This window comes from Lissotriton vulgaris, chromosome 9 (assembly GCF_964263255.1).
Source record: "Lissotriton vulgaris chromosome 9, aLisVul1.2, whole genome shotgun sequence".
Lineage (NCBI taxonomy): Eukaryota > Metazoa > Chordata > Amphibia > Caudata > Salamandridae > Lissotriton > Lissotriton vulgaris.
The window spans coordinates 171,607,417-171,631,829 of NC_141697.1; positions in this window are offsets into that span (position 1 = coordinate 171,607,417).

Genomic DNA, 24,413 nt, shown 5'->3' on the forward strand with positions numbered 1-24,413 from the left:
ATGTCTCAAACATGAGCCATCCACGAACATTGTCTTATCCCCATCAAGTAACGCTATTTCACGGATGTCCGGACGGGGCTTTGTACTGAACTCAGTTAAATCGATGCAATTATGTTCCCCTTCCTCTTCAATTTCTACATCCAGAGAGACAGGTAACAGCGTCGCAGGGTTTAGGACGTTGCACCGGGAAATAGTTACATTTTCAGCACCAATCAAAATTCTCTCATACTTAGTCAGCCGACTAGGTGTGAGGTACTGGGTCTTAGTTCTAGTCAGTAGGATTACAACAGAATGAGGAACATATACAGTGACGTGATGTCCCATGACAATGTTCTCACTCTGTTCCAGACTGACGCAAGTAGCAGCAACTGCTTTCAAGCATCCAGGTAATCCAGCAGCCACCGGATCTAGGGTGGCTGAAAAATAGGCCACCGGTCTTCTAACTAATCCGTGCTCCTGGGTCAGGACTGAAAGAGCACAATTCTCTCTCGTGTCACAGAATAGCTCAAAGGGCTTAGAGTAATCAGGCATACCCAATGCAGGAGCGGTACATAGACAGTTTCTCAAAGTTACCCAAGCGGTCATGCTTTCACTGTCCCAACTGACAGGGTCTTCTACTCCTTTCTTTGTCATTTTTATCAGGGGTCTGGCTAGAGCCGCAAATCCTACAATCCATTGTCTGCAGTAACCCACAACTCCCAAGAACATTCTCACCTCTTTCTGAGTTCTGGGCAGTTCCATTGCTTTAATTATTTTGATTCTTTCTGTAGTAACTTTCCTGATTCCTTTTTCTATCTGGTGCCCCAGATACCTCACTGAGTTTTTACAAAATTGTAACTTGTCAGGTGACACTTTATGTCCTCCCTTTCCTAGATGATTCAGCAAGGCAATGGTGTCAGTGACACAGTCAGTCTGGGTTTTGGATGCCACTAACAGGTCATCTATGTACTGCACCAAAACAGACTCTTTTGGCAACACTAGGGTTTCAAGGCACTTTTTTAGTATCTGGTTGAAAATCGATGGACTTTCGGTGTACCCCTGGGGGACACGATTCCAGACATAGATATGGCTGTCAAATTCAAAACTGAAAAGGAACTTGCTTTCTGGATGCAATGGGATGGAAAAGAATGCATGGCACAGGTCGATGACAGTGAACCATTCTGCATTCCAAGGAATCTGATATAGTATCACTGCAGGGTTGGGCACAACAGGACAGCAAGGCACAACAATCTGGTTTACCTTGCGCAAATCTTGCACCACCCGATATTTTCCACTAGGCTTTTTGATCCCAATGATAGGCGAATTACAGGGACTGCTCATCACTTCCTCTATTATTTCTGCTTCGAGCAGCCTGGTAATCTCAGTCGCTACTCCTGCCTTTACTTCTGCACTCATTTTGTACTGTCTGGTTTTGGGGTATACAGCATTTGTTTTTATTGCTATTTTAACTGGGTCCACATTTGCCATTAAGCCTACATCTTTTCCGGTGAAATCCCACACTTCTGGTACTACTCTTAACTGGAGCTCTTCAGGTAAATCCTCAACTGTTAAAGGTTTGATATCAGAATCTTGTCTGACTAACATCAGTTTGTACAAACCATCTTCATCGGGGGTCTGAATTTCGACGCCTTTCGGTGTGCAATAGATGGTACAATGCATCTTGCACAACAAATCACGTCCTAGCAGGTTCACAGGACTGGAATTACAGACCACATATCTGTGCATTTCTTTGAAATTTCCTATGGAAACTTCCATTGGTTCTGTTACTGGAGTACTTATTATTTGATTAGAGACACCCACTACTTGGATCGCTTCTCCCGAGAGGGGTAGGTTAGGAACATCCACTGTTCTTACAGTAGATCTGGTAGCACCAGTGTCTAACAGAAAGGTGACGTCTTTCCCTTCAACCTTTCCTTCAATGTATGGTCCAGTCTGGTCTACCGGTAAGGAGGCGCCAAGGACGCACTCCTCATCCTCCCCTCTCAGGCCCCGTCAATCTTGATCTTCACAGAGGAAGGTATCATTTAACAAGTACTGTGGAATGACTGCATTTCTTTCATTCTCGACTTCCCATACTTCCGCCCTCTCATTCTGCTGACCCTGATTCTTAAAATTCTGTCTAGGAGCGCGAGGTACTGGAGGTAATTTTACCTGCTGCTGGTTCTTTCTTGTCCCCTCTTTCGGCACCTGTGGATTTAAACCATTTACAGGGGCATTACCGGCCTGCAGGTGTGGACACTCGTCTCGCCAATGCCCTATCTGGCCGCACCCATGGCACGGAAACTTCTTCATGGCCTCTTCCCGACTCATTTTAGTTCGGGGCTTTCCTCCTCCCCCAGCAGTGGCATTCTGAGCATTATTACTGGAAGTCAATTTACTTAACTGTTTCTCCTGCTGTTCAGCTAATTTCACCTGTGCCCACATTACTTTCTCCTTGAGGGCTTTCTTTTTATTTTCGATTTCATCTTCGCAGTATTTGGCATATTTCAGGACATCATCTATGGGCTTTCCCTGCCAACTGATTTTATTATCTCGAATCCATTGCGATATTTCAGGTCTTAATCCTAGCACAAATCTGTAACTGAAATGGGTCATGTCTTTCATGTCCACATTATCGATACCACTGTAAGTCTTGAATACTTGCAGTAACCTTTCATAAAAGGAATGCACAGTTTCATCACGTTCTTGGGTGGTTCTATCTATTCGGGTCCAATCCGTCTCCTTTGCTGGCACCTTTTTCTTAAGGTACTGCATGACCTGGTCATATTTCCTCATTACATCAGGTGAGGGAGCTCCGGTTTTCTCATCTCTGGGATATTCCTCATTAGGCCAATCAATTTCTATTTTACATTCGGTCCACAAATCTACAGGGACCACAATGTCGAAAAACCCATCCAGGTCTTTCAAGAGGCATTTCTGAACTTTTATGAAGCGTTCTACCTGCCTGTACCAGTCAACAGGCTTCTCCCGTAATTTCGGGAAGTCATTTGTAAATGACACAATATCCTGTCGGGACCAAGGGACATGGACATATTTCCCTCCCGGGACCTCTCTCATGGGGCACAATTTTTCTGTTGGTGTTACTTCCTTTAACACGAATTCTGAAGCCTGAGACTTAGCCCTGCTGTCTTCCTTTTTCTTTGCCCACCTGGTTCTCCATTTTCCCACCTCTCCCCACTTCTGCAGGAGCTTCAACAATTCCTTTATCTGGATCTGTTTTCCCACCACATTCAAACTTTCTAAATCCTTGTCTGAAAAGTCTACTCTGTAAGGTTTCTGAAGGATTTTGGAGCGACTAATGTCAATTCCCATTTCTGTGGCTGTATCCATTATCCTTTCATGGAGCAACCTAGCACTCCGGGTAAGATTTTTGCTGATAAACAGTAACTCTTCTTCACTGTACGAGCTTAGGCGCTCAACTCCTACATTTCCAGCCATCATTTCTTCTATTTCTATCCTTAATTTATATATCTCTAATGCTTTGGGTTGGGGAGTGGTTTCCTTCTCCAGCTCCTTTGTCCATCGGTCTAATTCTTCTGGGGATACTACTGTGGCACTCCTAACCCCAGATGCACCTTCGATCAACACCTCTTTTGGTCTAGTCTGACTTCTTGCCCCCGACGTACTAGTCCTAGGCTCTCTAATGAGCAAATCCATCAGAACCACAGATTCACACTCACTCTCTTGATCCTCATCTATGAATACTTCCTTCCTCGGGGAAGGGACGCTAGGAGTAGGCATTATTGGGGTGATAACAGGAGGACAGGGACTAGCCAGGTCATTTCTATACAGTGGAATAGCTGGACCAATAGTTACTGGAATAGTCAGGGAATCAGGATGGGGATGTATCTGGGCAATAGTTCAAACTAAATCCTCTCGCTGTCTAGCCAGGGCTTCCTTTTCCTTTTCTCGTAAAGCCTTTTCTGCAGAATTGTCATGCAATACCTGAGGTACCAAGGGAGGATAAATGCTTGGAGCAGTCGGAGTGACCAATCGGGGGGGATCTTCTCCGAACGGCTGATAATTTGGGACCCTGGATTTAGGTCTGCAAAACCCATCCCCATTACTGGTTTTACTGTCTGTACCCGTTCCATCTGTATCACTATCCCTCCGACATCTGGGATATTTTGAAAATGGGTTAGGGGAATGCACAGGTTCTGACTCTGCAACATAGGGAGGTGGGTTTTTCATTAACAAATCTTCCAGGTGCTCATCTTCTGAGTCCCCCACAGGCATTAGATGATGGGTCTTTTCTTTACACTTTCCTTTCCTCTCTTCTAATACCCCCATCATAGGAAATAGTCCTTCAGTCATCATAGATTGCCTCCACTGTTTCATTTTCTGCTCTTTGGTCTGCGCTTGAACCCTCGGATACCATTTACTCACTCCCTTATCCATCCGGGGTCTATCTCGCTCTACAGCCTCAATCTCCCATTCCTCCAGGGCTTCGTACTGGGTCAACCTAGGTCTAGGGTGCAATTCATTCATGCGGGTCCTTAAGTTAAACAGGATCCGACCATTAAATGTACCTTCAACAGGGAATGCTAGGACTCCGTCATCTGCAGTATACTTTGCCCAATTTTCTAACCAGACACAAGTGTGGTACCCTTTATCAAACAGCATGAAAGAGGCAGGGGTATTTGGCGGGGGAATGAGCACGCCTTCCCTCGTTCTAATGGGCTTGTCAGTTTTGAAAAAATTCTTTATTTTATCAGAAAAGGACATTTTCCTCTTTACTCCATACATCATGTGCGGTCTACCTCGTATAAGCTGATCCTTATGAAATCCTAGGTACTTTGGATTCGGTATGAAGTCTGGATACCACATGCAACTCTCCAGACTCGCTTCTAACTCGGCTTGATTAATTTTGTTTACCTTTGTGCTTCCAATGCCAGCGCAACTTTTATTTCGCACTACCCAATCAGCACAGAGAACACAAAAGATCCTTAACCAATGGGTGCGCGGCCTTTCCGCGAGACAGAGTCTCACGCTTCTGCACTCACCCCTCCTTCACAAATTCAGCTTCACTACACACCCGCTGTTTTGACCAATACCAGCACGGCACGGAGTGACGTCAGAGCAGCTTTCCGACCGACTCCCTCCTTCACAAGGTAACGGAAACTTTTTACTCTCTCTAAAGTGTGAATGCAAGTCTTAGTCAACAACACGCAACGTTTGCCACTATGTCTGAGTGTTCTGAAGAGATAAAAGAATTTTCTTTCACTACAAGTAAACCACTTCTGTCTACTTTTCATTCACTCTGGATAGACTTCTTTGCCTGTCCCTTCACACTAGTAACATAGAACCCGTTATTCTTCTGACTCATCCACCTTAGTCGGGGATATGTACTGAGCCAGGATTTCACCAGCGAACTATCTTACTTACCAGACAAGCCTCGGAGACCCTACTACTCCTTCCGTATGCGATCCTTACTAGGTGATATCGCAATGAAAGTTTTATAAACGACTCGTAGCTATCATTTACTCCAAAAACAAAGGTCCTAATTAGTGCTTCCAGTTATCCTTAACCCTGCACTAATGACTCAACCTAGTGACTTCAACAGCTAACCGGATTCTGCTCACCGTTAGCTAAATACTTCCCCGGGGATTCGGACTACACTGAACATTCACAAACAATTTTTCGGTTAATATAACATTTATAGCAGTAATGTAAAAATCATGTATATTTACATATAAATCCTTAAAACATTTCAAAATATTTGAACCAATACAGAAGAAATTAGCAGCACATTTTATTTTCACGGTTTATTTATCAACTATCCTGCCTACCTAATCTAACTAGTCCAAACCATCCTCTGGTTACCAGAAAATTACTGATAGAGCGCGCACTCCACCCGGGTCACCGAGGTTACCAATTCTTTACACGCACTGGGCCCTGGCGTGCAGATTTCAATACCACACTGATATTTTGGGTGAACCGGGTGATGATTACTTTTTTCCTTCTCCTACTGCACGCTACTATGAGCAATTAAGGTTGGTTTCACCTCTGCTTACCATGTACCCGACTTACCACAGGTACAATTCTTATGACAGATCTGGAGCTATAAGGGAAAAAGTAGACAGGGCCTAGGAACAAATACTCTTTATAATCAGTACACACTTATCCACAATTTCTGTATAATGACCACAGACACCTGAGGATGTTCAAAGATTTATATATATATAAGTTCAAAGAGAATATGACAAGGCAATAAGTGATATGCAGAGTAATGCGTCAACCATCAAAATCAAAACCATAAAGTAGCTATAGATTAGGGCTAAGACCATTTGAGTATATGGGAAGACTAAAGGTAGGAATTTTAGAACAGAGCTAGTCACTGCAACTTTATACTAGGACACAGGGCATGGATGGGACCTAGAACATGTACTTAACCTAAGTGCCTTAAACTATTCTTACTAAGTTCACCGCAATCATACTAAGGGAAAGGGAAAAATTGGAACATACTAATAAAAATAACAGTTTGGCAATTCTCTAAAGGTGGGGAGAGAAGTGGAACAATTCTAAATAAACATATGACTTGCTTTCAGAGCAATATCACAGACAAGAATGCTTTATTAGGAAAGTGGAGAGAAAAAGGAGGGAGAGAGAGAGAGAGACGCAAACCCACAGACTGATAATTACCTAGTTCAGAATGAAGACCAACCCTGGCCACGGGTCAGTTGGAAGGATGGGGACAAGGACCCTCAGGAAAGGAATGCCAGAATGCGAGCAGGTACAGCTCACGGACAGTAAGGACAGGATACCCCTCAGGATTTTGGGATCAGGACAGGGCTCACCAAGGTACGACCAACACCCACAGCTTCAGAAGCAACGCCTGCGTTACCTCTCTCTGCAAGTAATCCGTCAGTAACCCCGATTGGGTTTCCGAATTTCCCAGCAAAGTGCTTCGCCAGCACTTAGGATTATTTCCACCCCTTAGGAGTTTGTGGAAAATATGGACAGAGTGCTCCGCAGCACTTCAGATTGAGCACCTATAGAGTTCGTAGGGTCAGTGACAGGTCTGCTACTCGGACAAGTCGGACAATTTTCCTAAGCTAAACTAGGGCAATTATACTGTTTGGGGACCCTTAGACCACCCACCAATGTTGCAAGTGACAGTTTTCCACATTATGATTGGTCAGGAGAGGTGGTGCGGTCATTACCACCCCCTAGAATTCAACGTTCCCATCATGAATTTTAATTTTTCATATCCGCCCCTTAGGTTCACGTTCCCATCCATAGGAATACAATAGAAAATACGAGGGCACAAGGCATTGCAACAAAGTCTCTTGGTTTCAAGGTGAGTTTCATCATCTTGTGCTGGGTTCTCAGGCGCATTGGGCTTCAGGAGCCAGCTGGCTGGTTTCAGCTTCTGCGCAGTAGAGTTTCTCCCCGGTCATATGACGGTGCCCAGCAGAGCCTCAAGTATGGCTCCGCTCCCGATTTCCCAGCCCCAGAGACGCGGTACATGAAAAGTAAGCGAGAACAAATTAAAATCACATATAAAATGATCACACTGTATACCATGATGAAATTCTGACCATCCCTTATTTTATAATGACTATAGCATTACGGTTTAGTGCGAAAAGACAGATAGGCTGAAGCAGCGGTAGCAAGCAGAAAGCGTGGTGAGAGACAAGCGGCCATTTTTGTATCAGTGCGCATGAGCAATACAATCCCTCCAGAATGCGAGTGCGTCACATCACATGGGTATGACCGACGCATGCGCAGACTGAATTTCAACGAAGCAGCCGTTTCCTTAGTGCAAGCTTCGTTAATATAGGAAAGACATACAAGCAAGCATCCTGTGGACACCCGCGTGTTTGGAAAAACGCTTAATAAATGACGAACAATTGTGTTAATATGATTATAAAGTTAGGCAAGGGTTTTGTATGCGAGCAAGGCGCTTTACCCGCGAATCCCTGCTCCATCACTCGCGCATGCGTGGTGCCCCAGGATCGGAGTGCGCATGTGCGGATGCTAGTGTTATGTCCAGCATGCATATCAGGAGAGGACGCACGCAGTGCGTAGAAGCGCATGTGCGGGCAGGAGACTGATGCCGCTAATGGACTGGGGGCATTGAACATTAAAAAAGTATTTTGTGCAGGTGGCATTTGGAGGTGATGCCGCTAAGGCACTAGGGGCATTTACCCAGTAAAGGAGTATTTGTGCAGGCGGAATGTGTGTACCGCTAGCACATGTTTTCATGATGTCAGGGTTGGGACATTCAACATAATAGTGGCTAGGGAGCCTAAACGCCAGTGTTCAGAACTGTAGGGCTCTATCTCCAAAGGAGATATGTTACAAGGGGTTTCTTAGTAATATCGGGTGGTGGAGGGACACATCAGGGTGATGCTGAAGATATAATCCCTCAGGTCACGGACATGTCAGGGAATTCCAGGGGATAGCGTCATTGAGACCCTCCGTTGCTGTTGAAAGGCGATATATCCATCGCTGTTCTTTACTCAGAAGTTTCTTATCATTATCAATTGTGCTTTCTGCGATCTGCTCAATGATAGTCCATCTTAGATCATTGGTTGTATGGCAGTGGGTGATTAAGTGGTTAGTAAGTCTGCTGATGTTTTTCTTGCATCTTATGGTGCTTCGATGCTCTGTTATTCTTGTTTTTATTTTGCGTGTGGTCATCCCCACATAACGGAGGCCACACATGCATGTTAGGAGGTATATCACATTGCGTGAGTTACAGTTGGTGTGGTTACGCTGGGTCCAGATCTTGTTGGGCTCAAGGTTCAGGGTCTTGGTGTGTGCAGTGAGGTGACTCACGCTGCAGTCGTTGCAGGGGTAGTGTCCTGTGATCTTGGGCAGACCCCATGCATTCAGAACGGTGTTCGGTAATGGCTTTGGTTGTGGTCTGGGTCGGGTGCTGACCAGTTGATCTTTAAGATTGTTGCATCTTTTGTACGCGAATCTCGGGGTGTCCCATTTCCTCTGCCCGGAATTGATTATTCTCCAGTGTTTTTTAATGATTTTTGTTACTTGGGTGGATGCTGTGTTGTAGGTAGTTACACAGGTGATTGGTTGTTCCTGGTCCTCCTTTGTGATGGTCTCAAGTAAGGCTTCACAATTTTGATTTCTCGCCCTTTTCTGGGTTTTGCGGATGATGGCTTTGGGATATCCACGGTTTTCCAATTTGGTGGCCAAGTCCGCAGATTGTGATTTGTAATCACTGATGTTGGTGCAGTTTCTACGTATGCGTAGAAACTGACCGAATGGTAGGTTCTCTCTGAGAGGGCGAGGGTGGAAGCTCGTAAAATGGAGCAGTGCATTCCTCGCAGTTGGTTTGTAGTAGGTCGTTGTAACCAGGGTCCCGTCTTTGACTGTGATGTCCAAGTCTAGGAAGGGAAGGTGATGGTTACTTGCTGTGCTCGTGAATTTCAAGTATGGGTCCCTGATGTTGAGCCAGGTCTTGAAACTGTCAAGGTCAATCTGGGATCCCTGCCAGATCACTAGAATGTCATCAATATACCTGTGCCAGTTCAGGATATGATGACTGAAAGGATTGGTTTCTGCAGAGATGTGGGTGCATTCAAAATGGTGTACATGCAATCCTGCCACTCTTGGGGCGAAAACGCTGCCCATGGATGTTCCATTTGTTTGTAAATAAAATGTGCCTTCATATTCAAAGTAATTTTCTTTGAGGGCAAGGGTTGCGCATGCCAGTACAAAATCCCTCGGAGTGTGGTAAGGCCAAGGGGATTCCATTAGAATGTCATGAAGGACTTTCAGGGTGGCATCCTGGGGGAGACTGGTGTATAAGCTCTCTACGTCTAGCCCTACCAGGAGTTGTGTGTCAGGGTTGAAATCCATATTGTTTATGACCTGTAAGAGGTACTTGGTGTCCTTTATGTAGGTAGGTGTTTTTTTGTACCAAAGGGTTCAAGAAAAAAATCACAATATCGTGATAGTGGTTCCAATCAGGAGTTTATGCCTGACTCGATGGGTCTGCCAAGAGGGGGAGTCTTGCCCTTATGTACCTTGGGTACTGTATAAAAGTACGGGGTCCTTGTGTGTTCAGGCATAGATATTCTGCTTCCTGTTTGGAGATATGTTCTGCATCTGCTGCCCTCTTGACAAGTGCATGGATTGTTGTCTGTAGTCCTTCTGTTGGATCCTGCTCCAGTCTTCGGTACTTCCGGTTGTTGCTCAATAGTCTGCAACACTCAATGTCGTAGTCGGTTTTATCCTGCAGGACAATTCCTCCCCCCTTGTCCAATGGTTTAATGACCAGTGTGGGGTTGTTTTGTAGGCGTTGTATGGTTTGCCTGTCTACCCAGGACAGGCTGTTGAAGTGGTTCGTCGGGTTGAGGTTCTTTATGTCATGGTACACAGCTTGTTCAAACGTTGTTATTTCAGGAGGGATGGTGGAGGGAGGTGGAACAAACGTGGATTTCGTTCTGAGACCCGTGATGTTGGGGTTCTCTTGGGGTTGATCAATTTCTGGGGTTGGTTTCTCAAAGTAAGATTTCAGTTTAAGTTTTCTGAAAAATTGTGCCAGTTCTACATGCAGTTTAAATTTGTCGAGTCTGGTGGTTGGTACAAAGGACAAGCCTTTTTCCAGGACTGACTGTTCTTGTTTTGACAATGGGATGCTGGATAGATTAAATACCAGTGATGGACGGTCAGTAGAACTCAATGTTTGCTGGGTCCTGGTGTTGCATCTTTCGCCTTCTGGCGTGTGTTCGAGCTCACTGGGTTCTCTTCTTCGGCCCAGTGGACCTGCGTGTGTTGTTGGTTTGGTCTTCGTCGGCCTCGAACTCTTCGACCCAGTCCTAAAAAAGGAATGTGTGGTCTCTGGTTGCCTGTAAATAGTGGCATCGGTCCTGGAGGGTACATTGGTGGGAAACCATAGTAGGGATTCTGTATGTGACCAAAATTTGGTGGAAAGCCGTAGAAGTGGCCTTGTTGCCCTCCTTGCCAAGTGTTAGGCCAACGTTGTCCTCGTCGTCTTCCTCTTCCTCCTCGTTTTTGTGAGCCGCTGCTGGAGTCACTGGAGACAGACCTGTTATCACCTGGGGAGTTGGACATATTGGTCTCCTTGGTTTGTGGTGTGTAGTCATCTTCTGAGTATGGGTACACTTTTGCATAACTACATTTTTTGAGATCTTTATAACATTTTTTAATCTTGGCTTGGGTCAGGTATTCTTTGTACTCGTTTATTTCTCTGTTTTGGTCATCTAGTTTCTTTTTGAATGCAGTGATGGTGGCTTTAAAATGGCTCTCTGTTACTTGGATTTCAATCAGGATGGCATCCGATAATCGCTTGGCTGTTTTCATGATGAGTATCATCCAATCCCTGGTGCAGTGCCAGGCGATCTGGGCCCAGTCCTTCCTGAAGGTGGGGTCATCAAGGAAGATTCTGGGTGCGTTGGTTACTAGAAGGCCCCTTGGAGCCGTGTTGGTTCTGAGGTACTGGGTTAGGATTGTCCCATGGAGGATGGTTCGTATTCTATTGCGCTTTTTCTCGGTTAGGGTCTCTCAATCGGTGGTCTGTGCGATGGTGCTGGCGATATTGAAGTCTGCTTGGAAGGACGGGTCAGATAGTATATCTGCTACGTCACTTTCATTAAAGGTCAGGCCATGGTTTTCCGCCATGGTTCTAGGTATGCTCTCGCAGCTGTGCGCTGCCAATATGATCGCGTATCAAGAGAGAGAGAGAACCAGAAAGCTAGTCCATATCCCCGGGTTTATATATAGTAAATAAAAAAGAGACTAGCTTATGTATAAGAAGTTAACAAAAGTTTAATGACTCATATATGTTTCATCAGGGGGTAGGAGCACCTGGTGAGTGTGCTCATGAAGCCCTCACCCACCAACCTAGTTGGTGGCATGCTTCATCATCGGGCCCACCCAGTGACACCTAGCGTGTCCCGGGTGTGCTTCGACGCCTGATTACAACGGAGGAGGTATGTCGCTGAGTGTGCGGTGAAGAGTGTTATGAATGTGAATTTAACATGGCTTGGCGGGGGTCCCAGTACCCGAAGGTGAATTAAACTTTAATACCTAGGCCAACGTCAGCTGTTAAAAATAAGGCTGTTGGATGTTAGAGGCGAGTTATGACCTCCCACATCCTTTGGTGGGTCAACATGTTTCAGCCAGTGCCTTATGAATATGCTGTCTTTCTTCAGGACGAATTAAAATAAGTGTGTGTGATTAAACTAGTGGGTGTGTAATTCAGACTATGTGTATACACGCCCTAAAGTGTTTATCTATGTGTGAGAGGGGGATTCCTTTCTCAAAAACACCTGTACATGTAACATATATAGACAAGGACAAAACATACAAGGGGAAAAGAGAGTCACTTAATGTATTGCATTATACATCTGACAGCCGACACTATAGCGATGGGGGTGCAGGCTATAGGCGGCTACAATGTAATGGTATCGGTGATACCATTAGGGTGAGATTCGCACTTGAAGTTCGGGGTGGGGTGGCTAAAACACGGTATTCACAACCATAGTGCATGAGTGGTAAGGAGAAAAGAAAGAAAGCACAAGAGTTCTTAATTACGCTAGTTTAAGCAATATTCTGCTCCAAGGTTGTGAAGTGGCAAGGGGTTGACCCTGTAGGGAAGAGAGGTTTTAGCCACTTAGACTTAGCGCTTACCAGTGGTAGTGGTGGTTGTTCATCATACTCACAGCTTTTCTGGGCAGAGCCTGCTCTGGACCTGTAGTGCCTCCTTCGCAGAACCGGTGAGTAATGGCCATTGCTGCTGAGTTTATATACTGTGGTTGATTGGGTAATTGTTCGCACCTGCATGGTGGAGGAAATGGTAGAGAGACTCGGAATGCCGAGTCATGGTGCTAGCTAATGCACCCAGGTGCGTTCTAATGCGTGAAAAGCGCTCGCGCATGCTTGTGGAAAGCGCTCGCGCATGCGTGGTGCCCCAGGATCGGAGAGCGCATGCGCGGATGCTAGTGTTATGTCCACGCATGCGTATGAGTAGAGGACACACGCAGTGCGTAGAAGCGCATGTGCGGGCAGGAGACTAATGCCGCTAATGCGCTGGGGGCATTGAACATTAAAAAAGTATTTTGTGCAGGCGGCATTTGGAGGTGATGCTGCTAAGGCACTGGGGGCATTTACCCAGTAAAGGAGTATTTGTGCAGGCGGAATGTGTGTACCGCTAGCACATGTTTTCATGATGTCAGGGTTGGGACATTCAACATAATAGTGGCTAGGGAGCCTAAACGCCAGTGATCAGAACTGTAGGGCTCTATCTCCAAAGGAGATATGTTACAAGGGGTTTCTTAGTAATATCGGGTGGTGGAGGAACACATCAGGGTGATGCTGAAGATATAATCCCTCAGGTCACGGACATGTCAGGCAATTCCAGGGGTATAGCGTCATTGAGACCCTCGGTTGCTGTTGAAAGGCGATATATCCATCGCTGTTCTTTACTCAGAAGTTTCTTATCATTATCAATTGTGCTTTCTGGGATCTGCTCAATGATAGTCCATCTTAGATCATTGGGTGTATGGCAGTGGGTGATGAAGTGGTTAGTAAGTCTGCTGATGTTTTTCTTGCATCTTATGGTGCTTCGATGCTCTGTTATTCTTGTTTTTACTTTGCGTGTGGTCATCCCCACATAACGGAGGCCACACGTGCATGTTAGGCGGTATATCACATTGCGTGAGTTACAGTTGGTGTGGTTACGCTGGGTCCAGATCTTGTTGGGCTCAAGGTTCAGGGTCTTGGTGTGTACAGTGAGGTGACACACGCTGCAGTCGTTGCAGGGGTAGTGTCCTGTGATCTTGGGCAGACCCCATGCATTCAGAACGGTGTTCGTTGATGACTTTTGTTGTGGTCTGGATCGGGTGCTGACCAGTTGATCTTTAAGATTGTTGCATCTTTTGTACGCGAATCTTGGGGTGTCCCATTTCCTCTGCCCGGAATTGATTATTCTCCAGTGTTTTTTAATGATTTTTGTTACTTGGGTAGATGCTGTGTTGTAGGTAGTTACACAGATGAATGGTTGTTCCTGGTCCTCCTTTGTGAGGGTCTCAAGTAAGGCTTCACGATTTTGATTTCTCGCCCTTTTCTGGGTTTTGCGGATGATGGCTTTGGGATATCCACGGTTTTCCAATTTGGTGGCCAAGTCCGCAGATTGTGATTTGTAATCACTGATGTTGGTGCAGTTTCTACGTATGTGTAGAAACTGACCGAATGGTAGGTTCTCTCTGAGAGGGCGAGGGTGGAAGCTCGTAAAATGGAGCAGTGCATGCCTCGCGGTTGGTTTGTAGTAGGTCGTTGTAACCAGGGTCCCGTCTTTGACTGTGATGTCCAAGTCTAGGAAGGGAAGGTGATGGTTAATTGCTGTGCTCATGAATTTCAAGTATGGGTCCCTGGAGTTGAGCCAGGTTATGAAACTGTCAAGGTCAATCTGGGATCCCTGCCAGATCACTAGAATGTCATCAATATACCTGTGCCAGTTCATGATATGATGACTGAAAGGATTGGTTTCTGCGGAGAAGTGGGTGCATTCAAAATGGTGTACATACAATCGTGCCACGCTTGGGGCGAAAACGCTGCCCATGAATGTTCCATTTGTTTGTAAATAAAATGTGCCTTCATATTCAAAGTAATTTTCTTTGAGGGCCAGGGTTGCGCATGCCAGTACAAAATCCCTCGGAGTATGGTAAGGCCAAGGGGATTCCATTAGAATGTCATGAAGGACTTTCAGGGTGGCATCCTGGGGGAGACTGGTGTATAAGCTCTCTACGTCTAGCCCTACCAGGAGTTGTGTGTCAGGGTTGAAATCCATATTGTTTATGACCTGTAAGAGGTGCTTGGTGTCCTTTATGTAGGTAGGTGTTTTTGTACAAAAGGGTACAAGAAAAAATCACAATATCGTGATAGTGTTTCCAATAAGGAGTTTATGCCTGACACAATGGGTCTGTCAGGAGGGGGAGTCTTGCCCTTATGTACCTTGGGTACTGTATAAAAGTACGGGGTCCTCGTGTGTTCGGGGCATTGATATTCCGCTTCCTGTTTGGAGATATGTTCCGCATCTGCTGCCCTCTTGACAAGTGCATGTACTGTTGTCCGTAGTCCTTCTGTTGGATCCTGCTCCAGTCTTCGGTAGTTCCGGTTGTCGCTCAATAGTCTGCGACACTCAATGTTGTAGTCTGTTTTATCCTGCAGGACAATTCCTCCCCCCTTGTCCGCTGGTTTAATGACCAGTGTGGGGTTGTTTTGTAGGCGTTGTATGGTTTGCCTGTCTACCCAGGACAGGTTGTTGAAGTGGTTCGTCGGGATGAGGTTCTCTATGTCATGGTATACAGCTTGTTCAAACGTTGTTATTTCAGGAGGGATGGTGGAGGGAGGTGGAACAAACGTGGATTTAGTTCTGAGACCCGTGATGTTGGGGTTCTCTTGAGGTTGATCAATTTCTGGGGTTGGTTTCTCAAAGTAAGATTCCAGTTTAAGTTTTCTGAAAAATTGTGCCAGTTCTACATGCAGTTTAAATTTGTCGAGTCTGGTGGTTGGTACAAAGGACTATCCTTTTTCCCGGACTGACTGTTCTTGTTTTGACAATGGGGTGCTGGATAGATTAAATACCAGTGATGGACGGTCAGTAGAACTCAATGTTTGCTGGGTCCTGGTGTTGCATCTTTCGCCTTCTGGCATGTGTTCGAGCTCACTGGGTTCTCTTCTTCGGCCCAGTGGACCTGCGTGTGTTGTTGGTTTGGTCTTCGTCGGCCCGAGCTCTTCGGCCCTGTCCTAAAAAAGGAATGTGTGGTCCCTGGTTGCCTGTAAATAGTGGCATCGGTCCTGGAGGGTACATTGGTGGGAAACCATAGTAGGGATTCTGTATGTGACCAAAATTTGGCGGAAAGCCGTAGAAGTGGCCTTGTTGCCCTCCTTGCCAGGTGTTAGGCCAACGTTGTCCTCGTCTTCCTCTTCCTCCTCGTTTTTGTGAGCCGCTGCTGGAGTCACTGGAGACAGAACTGTCATCACCTGAGGAGTTGGACATATTGGTGTCCTTGGTTTGTGGTGTGTAGTCATCTTCTGAGTATGGGTACACTTTTGCATAACTAAATTTTTTGAGATCTTTATCAAATGTTTTAATCTTGGCTTGGGTCAGGTATTCTTTCTACTCGTTTATTTCTCCGTTTTGGTCATCTAGTTTCTTTTTGAATGCAGTGATGGTGGCTTTAAAATGGCTCTCTGTTGCTTGGATTTCAATCAGGATGGCATCCGATAATCGCTTGGCTGTTTTGATGATGAGTATCATCCAATCCCTGGTGCAGTGCCAGGCGATCTGGGCCCAGTCCTTCCTGAAGGTGGGGTCATCAAGGAAGATTCTGGGTGCGTTGGTTACTAGAAGGCCCCTTGGAGCCGTGTTGGTTCTGAGGTACTGGGTTAGGATTGTCCCATGGAGGATGGTTTGTATTCCATTGCGCTTTTTCTCGGTTAGGGTCTCCCAATCGGTGGTCTGTGCGATGATGCTGGAGATATTGAAGTCTGCTTGGAAGGAAGGGTCAGATAGTATATCTGCTACGTCACTCTCATTAAAGGTCAGGCCATGGTTTTCCACCATGGTTCTAGGTATGCTCTCGCAGCTGTGCGCTGCCAATATGAACGCGTATCAAGAGAGAGAGAGAGGACATGAAAGCTAGTCCATATCCCCGGGTTTATATATAGTAAATCAAAAAGAGACTAGCTTATGTATAAGAAGTTAACAAAAGTTTAATGACTCAAGTATGTTTCGTCAGGGGGTAGGAGCACCTGGTGAGTGTGCTCATGAAGCCCTCACCCACCAACCTAGTTGGTGGCATGCTTCATCATCGGGCCCACCCAGTGACACCTAGCGTGTCCCGGGTGTGCTTCGACGCATGATTACAGCGGAGCAGGTATGTCGCTGAGTGTGCGGTGAAGAGTGTTATGAATGTGAATTTAAAACGGCTTGGCGGGGTCCCAGTACCCGAAGGTGAATTAAACTTTGATACCTGGGTCACCGTCAGCGGTTAAAAATAAGGCTGTTGGATGTTAGAGGCGAGTTACGACCTCCCACATCCTTTGGTGAGTCAACATGTTTCAGCCAGTTCCTTATGAATATGCTGGCTTTCTTCAGGACGAATTAAAATAAGTGTGTGTGATTAAAATAGTGGGTGTGTAATTCAGACAATGTGTATACACGCCCTAAAGTGTTTATCTATCTGTGAGAGGGGGATTCCCTTCTCAAAAACACCTGTACATGTATCATATATAGACAAGGACAAAACATACAAGGGGAAAAGAGAGTCACTTAATGTATTGCATTATACATCTGACAGCCGACACTATAGCGATGGGGGTGCAGGCTATAGGGGGCTACAGTGTAATGGTATTGGTGATACCAATAGGGTGAGAATCGCACTAGAAGTTTGGGGGTGGGGTGGCTAAAACACGGTATTCACAACCATTGTGCATGAGTGGTAAGGAGAAAAGAAAGAAAGCGCAAGAGTTCTTTCTTACGCTAGTTTAAGCAATATTCTGCTCCAAGGTTGTGAAGTGGCAAGGGGTTGACCCTGTAGGGAAGAGAGGTTTTAGCCACTTAGACTTAGGAGACCTGTAGGGGAGAAAAGTAGCGCTTACCAGTGGTAGTGGTGGTTGTTCATCATACTCACAGCTTTTCTGGGCAGAGCCTGCTCTGGACCTGTAGTGCCTCCTTCGCAGAACCGGTGAGTAATGGCCATTGCTGCTGAGTTTATATACTGTGGTTGATTGGGTAATTGTTTGCACCTGCATGGTGGAGGAAATGGTAGAGAGACTCGGAATGCCGAGTCATGGTGCTAGCTAATGCGCCCAGGTGCGTTCTAATGCGTGAAAAGCGCTCACGCATGCGGGTGGAAAGCACTCGCGCATGCATGGTGCCCCAAGATCGGAGTGCGCATGCGCGGATGCTAGTGTTATGTCTACGCATGCGTATCAGGAGAGGACGCACGCAGTGCGTAGAAGCGCATGTGCGGGCAGGAGACTGATGCCGCTAATGCGCTGGGGGCATTGAACATTAAAATAGTATTTTGTGCAGGCGGCATTTGGAGGTGATGCCGCTAAGGCACTTGGGGAACAAAATACTTTTTTAATGTTCAAGGGGATTTGGTAACGCAACCTGTTGTCGTCCTCCCCTCTTCCTTTTGCCCAAGGGTTCCGCTAAGAGACTGTCATCTGTCCTAGGTGATTTTGAATTAGTGGTCAGATCCGACATAGTGGGAGCTGCAATATATACCGACTGCTCTTTTAGAACCCTATCCTAAGAGACGCACGAGCGCGTCAATTAAGATGGCCGCCACCACCGGAGCTCCGTAATCCCCTCAGCCCGACTTTCTTCAAAACGCCGAATTTTGTGACAAAAAGTCGGCGGAAATGCCGGCGCTTACCTGCTTATGTCATTTTCGAGCTGTGGAGATATTTTGGGTCAAATTCATTCGGCGGAAGTGTGATTTGTGGCTCCATGGTTCTGGATCCCAGTCTTTCCTGCAGGTATCACCGGGACTGAGTGCTTGAGGCGGAGCAATTTTTATGACAGAGCCTGGCTTGGGCCTAGCCATGCCTACAGTCAAATTTAGCTGCTGCACCTGCTGTTTTACAGAGTTTGTTGGTGTTTTCTTCGACAATTATGTCATTTTTCTCACATTTTGAGGCTGTTTTCTTGTCTTTATCAGTCTTCACATATTGTTGAGACTTTATTTCACCTCAAAATGGATTCTAAGAATTCCACTACTAATAAAAGAAAGCAGCAGGTTTCTCCTTCTCCAGCCAAGTCTAAGATGGTAGAGTCTTCAGACCCTTCTCTTGCTCTAATTTTGGAGGAAATTAAAGCATTGCGCTTAAATACTGATACAATTGCTTCAGAAGTCAAAAATATCCGCAAAGATATGGCCTCTATGTCAATGAAAATTTCTGACAATGCCATTAAAATTCCGGATCATAAAAATAAACTTGACACTTTCACGCCTTTATTAGCCAAAATAGTTCCAATGCATACTCAACTGTTGGACATGGAAAATCGTAATAGGCAATACAACCTGTGTATTTTTAATTTGCCTGAAGAAGTTGAGGGGACAAACTGTCGTTTATATCTTGAATCTCTTCTATCGGGCCTTTTGAATATTAAATTCACAGAAAAATTTGAGATCGATAAAGCCCACAGAGTCCCTTCCCATCGGAATCCTAGACATAGTAAACCCAGGCAAATGATATTCAAGGTTCTGCGTCATCATCATTTGGTTCTCATTCGAAAGGCTGCAAGAGAAATTCCTTCATTATTGGTGAATGGGACTAAAATATTTATTCACCGGGACTTTCCCAAAGAAACTGTTGCTATTCGTAAAGAGTTTTCTGCCTATCGTCCGCTGCTGCAACACCTTGGATATAAATATGGACTTTTTGATCCTTCAACGATGCGTGTATGGAAAGACAATGTCTCCAAATCTTTTTAACGTCCTGAAGACATTCGATTGTTTCTTGATCAGCAAGCTCCTCCAGCTATGGATACTCATGATCCTAATACTTGAGTTCGACTAGCCTGACTTCACTTGTCACATCTTTGCATATTCTTATACTCACGGGCTTCAACGGTTCCTGGCCATACTTGTGGAACGGGTGTGCGTTTCCTTGTCCTTATTTATGTTCCTTGTTTGTTTCCCTTTCTTTTTTGTTTCTTCCTATTGTGTCTTTCCTTTTCTTACTGTATGCATAGAGTCGCTCTTTTTTCCATGGCTGTTTTTCCATTCCTCTTCTTCTGTTTCTTTCTTTTGTGCTTTTCTCCTAATTCCAAATGGCTAATATTCATAATGCTAAAATTGTTTCACTTAATGTTAAGGGTTTAAGGCACACAGTAAAACGCACTAAAATTTTGGATTACCTGGGTGCGTGCAAAGCTGCCATTTGTTTCATCCAAGAATCGCATGTTGATGATAAAATTCTGCAATATATGAGGAAAAAGTGGGTAGATAATATTGTTTCCTCCCCTGCGCAAGGAAAGAAAAATGGTGTTGCAATTCTCTTTGCAAAAAGGTTACACTGTCAGAATCTTAGTAAGTTCACGGACACAGAAGGTAGATATATAGTGGATAAGGTTAAAGTTCATGACTCAATCTTCTTTTTGCTTAATATTTATGGTCCTACGGCTGACAACCCTTCTTTTTGGTCTACTTTAACCTCTGAAGTACTAAAGTTGGGGCAGGTTCCTTTGATTGTTGGGGGGGGATTTCAATGTAATTATTGATCCGTTACTAGATAGGCTTTCCACTACAAAATTCCGTCCTCCTAAAGTTTTTCATGCCTTTAAATATTTCCTTCATACAACTAAGTTGGCTGATATTTTCCTACTGAGAAATGGTTTTCCTTTTTCTCTAATCCCCATAATTCTCATTCAAGGATTGATTATTTCTTGCTTTCGCCTTCATTACTTCAATCAGCCACCAACCCTGTTGTAGGTAATATTGATATTTCGGACCATGCCTTGATTTCCTTTGTATTAAATATTTCCTCTAATTTTGCCAAGCAAAATCGATGGCGTGTGAACACAAATATAGTACTTAATGATAAGCATAAATCTAAACTTTTACAAGCTATTCAAGACTATTTTTTATTCAACCCAGAATGTTCAACTTCAATTGTGAATAGGTGGGATGCCTTTAATTCCTACATTAGAGGTACCACTCTTTCTATTATGGCCCATGAAAATAAACAATTTATTTCTAATGTTAAACATTTGGAAAAACGAATTGCTAAATATGAACGTTTATTTATTTCCTCTAATGACCCTCAACACAAATTTAAACTACAGAAGCTTTGTTATGAATGTAATGCTATACTTAGTACTAGCCATTACTGGAATGGGGTAACCCAATGAGGTTCAAGGACCTGGGTAGTAACGTTATACAGAAAAACAATGGTCCCAACCAAATTAATTCCTTATCTGAAGACAAAGTCTGTACTAAGTTGATTATTCGAATGAGCTTCTTAAATCAAACTGCTCCGTTGATTCAATCAAAATTGCCACCAAGGCAAAATATACAAAACATCAATTATTGTAAAATACCTGACACAAACCAAAGAATTATTTGAAAAAGTAAGGAGTTTAATATTTTACTCCATTTGAACTCGATTTTTTAATATATACATTTTTACAATTATATACAATTTAAGACTAACGGTAAAAAGAAGAGCAATCAGCTTCTAAAGAGGTGCAAGAAAAAAGGAGAGAAAGAGAAGGTGATTGTGATGGGAAGGGTGTGAGCCTCAAAAGAAAATAGTGACAAGTGAGTAAAGATTTCAACAATTCAGATCTGTTATAGCTGTACTAAAAATTCAGCTAGTATCACAAAAGGCCACAGTTAATTGCTGTTATTTCCATTCATTTATACAGTCAAAAGTGACATGTATAATGGTTTTCCTGGGTGGTCCTATTTGTATATGACAAAAAGGGGGGCGTCGACGTTTCGACCCGTCTTTTGATACGTGGGCAAGTTGGAGCCTCGACCTGCGGGTCTTCCTCAGGACGGATGTTGCACATACGTTTGTACCGTAGACTTTTAACAAAAGTAACCTAAGGTAAAAGTTAAAATGGTGGTCAGGATTTTAATGAAGTATGTATGGATAAAATTATTCCATGCTGTTTGAATTTCTTACCCACAGATTATTTATGGGCTGCCTCCGTCCTCCTATTCCGGGATGGACGGATGGTATGATTGATCGTAGATAACCACCTGTAATTAATAAGGCACGGGCGGTCTATTACTAAACTTGTATACAGATCAATTCATTGTTACTTATATAGCCTAATACTGCCTAATGTAAACTTCAAAAATGAGCTTACCCTGAACTAGGTGGTGCGGCGTCTGTGATGGATATTCAGACGTTGATTGATAAAATTCGAGCAGAGCGTCCCCAGACACTGCATAGGAGACAGCAATTGGGGGGTACAATGAATCTTAAATTCCCCAGTTCAAGAAATATAATTTTTACGTATGGGCACTAGACACTAGTGGTTTTACAGTCGGAATGCATACCTTCCGTGTCAGGCGTTGGACATATCGAGTGTCCTCCAGTTGGAAATTGCAATTGTTCGGGTCAAATCCCCGTTACGTTGTTAAAAATAACAACAAGGCGCTGCAAAAAGAAGGTGCGCAAATTGGTCAAATGGACAAGGGAGACGGCTGAATTGAGTGCGGTATAGGATAGCACGTTTTTTGGATCAGCCTACCTCTTCACCTCGCGTCTGCCGCCGCGGAAAGCCGAACTGCCATGTCAGGTCCAGGCGTGACGCAATGGCGTCATTCGTGCATGTTAAAGCCTTTCAACAGAAAGGGACAAAAGACTCCCGACTGTTGATTGGAAAAAATAAACATAATGGGATTTTGTTTTTAAATTAATTCATGTGACAAAACGGGTGAAAGATTAGCCATTATTCAGAATGGAAACCTGTTTGTTTATTTCCTCATATTCATTGAGGCCCCGTTTGATTGTGTCGAAAAGATGTACAAAACGACACTCCCGAATGCTCAGAGTTTGGCTAAAATCTCCCCCCCTGGGATTGGGTGTCACTTTTTCCAAGATACACCATGTCAGACTGTCTGGGGCATGGTCAAATCTCGTAAAGTGTTCAACCAGAGGTGCCCCTTGGGTTTTGCATTTGATCCGGCTGATATGTTGTAATATCCGGCATTTAGCTTTTTGGATAGTTTGCCCGATATACACAAAGCCACACGGGCACGTGATGGCGTAAATGATGCCAGAAGAGTTACAGTTGCTGTGATCACGTATCACATGTGTATGGTTGTTGTGTTTAAACTCTTTGACTTCCTGAGTAAGCGGGCATGCCTTACAGTTGCCGCATTTTACATGTCCTCTTACTGGTGGGATCCCCCACAATACTGTTTGACTGGGTTGGGTTGCTGTAGGTAGAAAAGCCCTTACCACATAGTCCTTTATATTTTTAGCCTTCTTGAAGGCGTGCAGGGGCGGGGGAGCATTCCCTATCTCGTCTGAGATCGTCTGAGATCATGTGCCAATGCCAAATAAATCAGCATTGGCACATGATCTCAGACGAGATAGGGAATGCTCCCCCGCCCCTGCACGCCTTCAAGAAGGCTAAAAATATAAAGGACTATGTGGTAAGGGCTTTTCTACCTACAGCAACCCAACCCAGTCAAACAGTATTGTGGGGGATCCCACCAGTAAGAGGACATGTAAAATGCGGCAACTGTAAGGCATGCCCGCTTACTCAGGAAGTCAAAGAGTTTAAACACAACAACCATACACATGTGATACGTGATCACAGCAACTGTAACTCCTCTGGCGTCATTTACGCCATCACGTGCCCGTGTGGCTTTGTGTATATCGGGCAAACTATCCAAAAAGCTAAATGCCGGATATTACAACATATCAGCCGGATGAAATGCAAAACCCAAGGGGCACCTCTGGTTGAACACTTTACGAGATTTGACCACGCCCCAGACAGTCTGACATGGTGTATCTTGGAAAAAGTGACACCCAATCCCAGGGGGGGAGATTTTAGCCAAACTCTGAGCATTCGGGAGTGTCGTTTTATACATCTTTTCGACACAATCAAAGGGGGCCTCAATGAATATGAGGAAATAAACAAACAAGTTTCCATTCTGAATAATGGCTAATCTTTCACCCGTTTTGTCACATGAATTAATTTAAAACCAAAATCCCATTATGTTTATTTTTTCCAATCAACAGTCGGGAGTCTTTTTTCCCTTTCTGTTGAAAGGCTTTAACATGCACGAATGACGCCATTGCGTCACGCCTGGACCTGACATGGCAGTTCGGCTTTCCGCGGCGGCAGACGCGAGGTGAAGAGGTAGGCTGATCCAAAAACTTGCTATCCTATACCGCACTCAATTCAGCCGTCTCCCTTGTCCATTTGACCAATTTGCGCACCTTCTTTTTGCAGCGCCTTGTTGTTATTTTTAACAACGTAACGGGGATTGGACCCGAACAATTGCAATTTCCAACTGGAGGACACTCGACACGGAAGGTATGCATTCCGACTGTAAAACCACTAGTGTCTAGTGCCCATACGTAAAAATTATATTTCTTGAACTGGGGAATTTAAGATTCATTGTACCCCCCAATTGCTGTCTCCTATGCAGTGTCTGGGGACGCTCTGCTCGAATTTTATCAATCAACGTCTGAATATCCATCACAGACGCCGCACCACCTAGTTCAGGGTAAGCTCATTTTTGAAGTTTACATTAGGCAGTATTAGGCTATATAAGTAACAATGAATTGATCTGTATACAAGTTTAGTAATAGACCGCCCATGCCTTATTAATTACAGGTGGTTATCTACGATCAATCATACCATCCGTCCTTCCCGGAATAGGAGGACGGAGGCAGCCCATAAATAATCTGTGGGTAAGAAATTCAAACAG